This window comes from Hyla sarda, unplaced genomic scaffold (assembly GCF_029499605.1).
Source record: "Hyla sarda isolate aHylSar1 unplaced genomic scaffold, aHylSar1.hap1 scaffold_2333, whole genome shotgun sequence".
Lineage (NCBI taxonomy): Eukaryota > Metazoa > Chordata > Amphibia > Anura > Hylidae > Hyla > Hyla sarda.
The window spans coordinates 1-6,223 of record NW_026609015.1 but is presented as its reverse complement, the minus strand read 5'-3'; the positions used below and the strand labels follow the sequence as shown (position 1 = coordinate 6,223).

At 46.3% G+C, this 6,223-nt stretch overlaps 3 non-coding genes across 3 annotated transcripts; all 3 read right to left on the bottom strand.

Annotated features, from left to right (window-relative positions):
• Window positions 1-386: 386 nt before the first annotated feature.
• LOC130322425 (U2 spliceosomal RNA) lies at window positions 387-577 on the bottom strand. The gene has a single exon (XR_008867938.1). It is a non-coding gene; the product is annotated as a U2 spliceosomal RNA (small nuclear RNA).
• Window positions 578-2,666: 2,089 nt separating this feature from the next.
• Window positions 2,667-2,857, bottom strand: LOC130322419 (U2 spliceosomal RNA). Its single transcript, XR_008867935.1, has one exon. It is a non-coding gene; the product is annotated as a U2 spliceosomal RNA (small nuclear RNA).
• A 2,084-nt stretch (window positions 2,858-4,941) lies between these two features.
• LOC130322407 (U2 spliceosomal RNA) lies at window positions 4,942-5,132 on the bottom strand. Its single transcript, XR_008867924.1, has one exon. It is a non-coding gene; the product is annotated as a U2 spliceosomal RNA (small nuclear RNA).
• Window positions 5,133-6,223: the final 1,091 nt, after the last annotated feature.

The following is a 6,223-nucleotide window of genomic DNA, read 5'->3' as shown; positions in this document are numbered from 1 at the left end:
AAGGGGTAGGGGTGTGGCGCGATATTGGGGAAGGGATGAGATTTTATATTTCTTCATAAGCATTAATCTTATTTTGTCAATTAGGAACATTCAGCACCCACCCGCTATCAAGGCAGCTGCCTATCATGTCATGCCCTACCTGCACAGGTGTGCTGGCTACTCAAATGATCCAATTAAGGAGGCCATTTAGTCAGCAGCAGCAGAAGTCCTGTGCCTGGACGCTCCAACAGCGGCCAGACACAAGCAGAAGCAGAAGCAGCAGCAGCACCACCTTTTGTTTTTTGGCTGCAGCAGCAGCAGCAGCAAGGCCCACAGGGCTGGCTAGCTGGCTAGCCAGCAAGCAGGTAGCAATGAAAGTAGGAATCTTTCTTTTTAACCCTGTAAGGGGGTGGTGCACTGTACCCGAAGATACTGCCATATCGGGTCAATGCATAGGGCGACGGAAGCAAGCTTCGAAATCGGCCCCCGTTCTCAAAAATCCATTTAATATATGGTCCCCAGATAGGGGACGTATCAGATATTAAACTGATAAGAACAGATACTACACTTGATCTTAGCCAAAAGGCCGAGAAGCGATAACCGTGAAAGGGGCGGGCCCAACAAGGTCCCCTTCATGGGCACTATCACTGCTTGCTGTCAGGGAGGCTGCCAGACAATTTTCCATGCACACTCTGGGCTGGGGGGCAGTCAACCACCAGTACACACAGCAGAACCTAAACCCATACCATTATTGCTAAGCAGCAAGACAGGGGCCCATTGCACTCCCACGGGGCCTTTTTAAATGCAATCCATAACCCGGATTTGCCAGGAACCCTTCTTACTCCTCCTACTTGCATGTGACACTGGGCTTAGGATCTGCATAGGAAACACACACACAAGCACACACCTACCTTTGTTGCCTGCAGATGCCTCCTTGGCTGTCCCCAAACGGTATCAAACCAACACCCACGGGAAGCTGTAAGCATAGAGGACATGCCTGCACCCCATTGGACTTACCTGTGTGGGTTAAACCCGGGTTATTTGACAACCTATGGCGGTGATGGTTCTGCTCAGGCAGAGCAGTGCTGATGCTCCTCATAAAGCTGTCGCTGCTGTGAAGGTTCTAGGTGACATCACAAATCCCTATGGTTACATACACAACAAAGCTGGGTTGTTGTTGTTTACACTCTGCAAGGCCTGTGGAAGTGAGTGACATCATAGCACTGTAGTTCTGAGGGTTCTAGATGGATGCAACAATCTCCTGTTGCTTCTATGAAGGCCATAATAGACGACATCACCAAACAGCTCCATAGTCACATACACAGCAAAGGAGAGATGTTGTTTACACCTAGTGATGTCAGTGGTATTGAGTGACATCACAGCACAGTGCTAAGGCTCCTGGGCCTGGACACAGCAGCGGCTGCAATATCTCAACGGAGAATACGTTTATATATATGTGTGTGTGTGCGCGTATATATATATATATATATATATATATATATATATATATATATATATATACTCCGCCGAAATCACTTTTAAACCCATTTCCACCTTTTTTTCCCTTCTCTTCCTCTTACTTTTTTTTCACGTTTTTTTACGTTTTTCTCCTTTTCGCCTCTTTTCTGGGCGTATTATTCTTCTTTTTCTTCTTTTTTTTCGTCTAATGCATACCCCATCAGTGCAGCAATGCTTATTCAATACCGCCAGCAGATGGAGACACTGGGGGATAATTTTCTAAGGATTTATACTGATTTTTCCTGTCTGAATTTGTCGCACAGAAAGTTGCAGGCCAAATATGTGTGACATTTCTGCGACTTTAGCTTCTAGAGCATTTTTACAACATTATACATAGGTGCTGAATACATAAAAAGCGACTGTTCAGCGACAGACAAGTCGCATCGGCTGAAAGTAGGCCAGAATGTCAGTCCATGTTGGAGCAGGTTTAGATACAGTCTAAAGCATAGATCTCAAAGTCTGTGCACAGAATTTAGCAAGGGCCTCGCACCTTCTGATGCATCAGGTAGGTGCACAATAGCATAGCCTAACCCTCTGTACTTTGGTCTATATTGATGCGGGACATAGACAGCCAGCTGATGACCAATCCATTAGTGCAATGGATGGCTGGAAGCATTTGTCTTTGCCTTTGCAATACCACAGAAGCAATGCATGGTCAATGTACAGCAATGACACACCTGTGTGAACAGCCAGGAGACCCCCCCCCCCCATGTTATGTTACATAGTTACATAGTTAGTACGGTCGAAAAAAGACATATGTCCATCAAGTTCAACCAGGGAATTAAGGGGTAGGGGTGTGGCGCGATATTGGGGAAGGGATGAGATTTTATATTTCTTCATAAGCATTAATCTTATTTTGTCAATTAGGAACATTCAGCACCCACCCGCTATCAAGGCAGCTGCCTATCATGTCATGCCCTACCTGCACAGGTGTGCTGGCTACTCAAATGATCCAATTAAGGAGGCCATTTAGTCAGCAGCAGCAGAAGTCCTGTGCCTGGACGCTCCAACAGCGGCCAGACACAAGCAGAAGCAGAAGCAGCAGCAGCACCACCTTTTGTTTTTTGGCTGCAGCAGCAGCAGCAGCAAGGCCCACAGGGCTGGCTAGCTGGCTAGCCAGCAAGCAGGTAGCAATGAAAGTAGGAATCTTTCTTTTTAACCCTGTAAGGGGGTGGTGCACTGTACCCGAAGATACTGCCATATCGGGTCAATGCATAGGGCGACGGAAGCAAGCTTCGAAATCGGCCCCCGTTCTCAAAAATCCATTTAATATATGGTCCCCAGATAGGGGACGTATCAGATATTAAACTGATAAGAACAGATACTACACTTGATCTTAGCCAAAAGGCCGAGAAGCGATAACCGTGAAAGGGGCGGGCCCAACAAGGTCCCCTTCATGGGCACTATCACTGCTTGCTGTCAGGGAGGCTGCCAGACAATTTTCCATGCACACTCTGGGCTGGGGGGCAGTCAACCACCAGTACACACAGCAGAACCTAAACCCATACCATTATTGCTAAGCAGCAAGACAGGGGCCCATTGCACTCCCACGGGGCCTTTTTAAATGCAATCCATAACCCGGATTTGCCAGGAACCCTTCTTACTCCTCCTACTTGCATGTGACACTGGGCTTAGGATCTGCATAGGAAACACACACACAAGCACACACCTACCTTTGTTGCCTGCAGATGCCTCCTTGGCTGTCCCCAAACGGTATCAAACCAACACCCACGGGAAGCTGTAAGCATAGAGGACATGCCTGCACCCCATTGGACTTACCTGTGTGGGTTAAACCCGGGTTATTTGACAACCTATGGCGGTGATGGTTCTGCTCAGGCAGAGCAGTGCTGATGCTCCTCATAAAGCTGTCGCTGCTGTGAAGGTTCTAGGTGACATCACAAATCCCTATGGTTACATACACAACAAAGCTGGGTTGTTGTTGTTTACACTCTGCAAGGCCTGTGGAAGTGAGTGACATCATAGCACTGTAGTTCTGAGGGTTCTAGATGGATGCAACAATCTCCTGTTGCTTCTATGAAGGCCATAATAGACGACATCACCAAACAGCTCCATAGTCACATACACAGCAAAGGAGAGATGTTGTTTACACCTAGTGATGTCAGTGGTATTGAGTGACATCACAGCACAGTGCTAAGGCTCCTGGGCCTGGACACAGCAGCGGCTGCAATATCTCAACGGAGAATACGTTTATATATATGTGTGTGTGTGCGCGTATATATATATATATATATATATATATATATATATATATATATTTCTCCGCCGAAATCACTTTTAAACCCATTTCCACCTTTTTTTCCCTTCTCTTCCTCTTACTTTTTTTTCACGTTTTTTTACGTTTTTCTCCTTTTCGCCTCTTTTCTGGGCGTATTATTCTTCTTTTTCTTCTTTTTTTTCGTCTAATGCATACCCCATCAGTGCAGCAATGCTTATTCAATACCGCCAGCAGATGGAGACACTGGGGGATAATTTTCTAAGGATTTATACTGATTTTTCCTGTCTGAATTTGTCGCACAGAAAGTTGCAGGCCAAATATGTGTGACATTTCTGCGACTTTAGCTTCTAGAGCATTTTTACAACATTATACATAGGTGCTGAATACATAAAAAGCGACTGTTCAGCGACAGACAAGTCGCATCGGCTGAAAGTAGGCCAGAATGTCAGTCCATGTTGGAGCAGGTTTAGATACAGTCTAAAGCATAGATCTCAAAGTCTGTGCACAGAATTTAGCAAGGGCCTCGCACCTTCTGATGCATCAGGTAGGTGCACAATAGCATAGCCTAACCCTCTGTACTTTGGTCTATATTGATGCGGGACATAGACAGCCAGCTGATGACCAATCCATTAGTGCAATGGATGGCTGGAAGCATTTGTCTTTGCCTTTGCAATACCACAGAAGCAATGCATGGTCAATGTACAGCAATGACACACCTGTGTGAACAGCCAGGAGACCCCCCCCCCCCATGTTATGTTACATAGTTACATAGTTAGTACGGTCGAAAAAAGACATATGTCCATCAAGTTCAACCAGGGAATTAAGGGGTAGGGGTGTGGCGCGATATTGGGGAAGGGATGAGATTTTATATTTCTTCATAAGCATTAATCTTATTTTGTCAATTAGGAACATTCAGCACCCACCCGCTATCAAGGCAGCTGCCTATCATGTCATGCCCTACCTGCACAGGTGTGCTGGCTACTCAAATGATCCAATTAAGGAGGCCATTTAGTCAGCAGCAGCAGAAGTCCTGTGCCTGGACGCTCCAACAGCGGCCAGACACAAGCAGAAGCAGAAGCAGCAGCAGCACCACCTTTTGTTTTTTGGCTGCAGCAGCAGCAGCAGCAAGGCCCACAGGGCTGGCTAGCTGGCTAGCCAGCAAGCAGGTAGCAATGAAAGTAGGAATCTTTCTTTTTAACCCTGTAAGGGGGTGGTGCACTGTACCCGAAGATACTGCCATATCGGGTCAATGCATAGGGCGACGGAAGCAAGCTTCGAAATCGGCCCCCGTTCTCAAAAATCCATTTAATATATGGTCCCCAGATAGGGGACGTATCAGATATTAAACTGATAAGAACAGATACTACACTTGATCTTAGCCAAAAGGCCGAGAAGCGATAACCGTGAAAGGGGCGGGCCCAACAAGGTCCCCTTCATGGGCACTATCACTGCTTGCTGTCAGGGAGGCTGCCAGACAATTTTCCATGCACACTCTGGGCTGGGGGGCAGTCAACCACCAGTACACACAGCAGAACCTAAACCCATACCATTATTGCTAAGCAGCAAGACAGGGGCCCATTGCACTCCCACGGGGCCTTTTTAAATGCAATCCATAACCCGGATTTGCCAGGAACCCTTCTTACTCCTCCTACTTGCATGTGACACTGGGCTTAGGATCTGCATAGGAAACACACACACAAGCACACACCTACCTTTGTTGCCTGCAGATGCCTCCTTGGCTGTCCCCAAACGGTATCAAACCAACACCCACGGGAAGCTGTAAGCATAGAGGACATGCCTGCACCCCATTGGACTTACCTGTGTGGGTTAAACCCGGGTTATTTGACAACCTATGGCGGTGATGGTTCTGCTCAGGCAGAGCAGTGCTGATGCTCCTCATAAAGCTGTCGCTGCTGTGAAGGTTCTAGGTGACATCACAAATCCCTATGGTTACATACACAACAAAGCTGGGTTGTTGTTGTTTACACTCTGCAAGGCCTGTGGAAGTGAGTGACATCATAGCACTGTAGTTCTGAGGGTTCTAGATGGATGCAACAATCTCCTGTTGCTTCTATGAAGGCCATAATAGACGACATCACCAAACAGCTCCATAGTCACATACACAGCAAAGGAGAGATGTTGTTTACACCTAGTGATGTCAGTGGTATTGAGTGACATCACAGCACAGTGCTAAGGCTCCTGGGCCTGGACACAGCAGCGGCTGCAATATCTCAACGGAGAATACGTTTATATATATGTGTGTGTGTGCGCGTATATATATATATATATATATATATATATATATATATATATATATATATTTCTCCGCCGAAATCACTTTTAAACCCATTTCCACCTTTTTTTCCCTTCTCTTCCTCTTACTTTTTTTTCACGTTTTTTTACGTTTTTCTCCTTTTCGCCTCTTTTCTGGGCGTATTATTCTTCTTTTTCTTCTTTTTTTTCGTCTAATGCATACCCCATCAGTGCAGC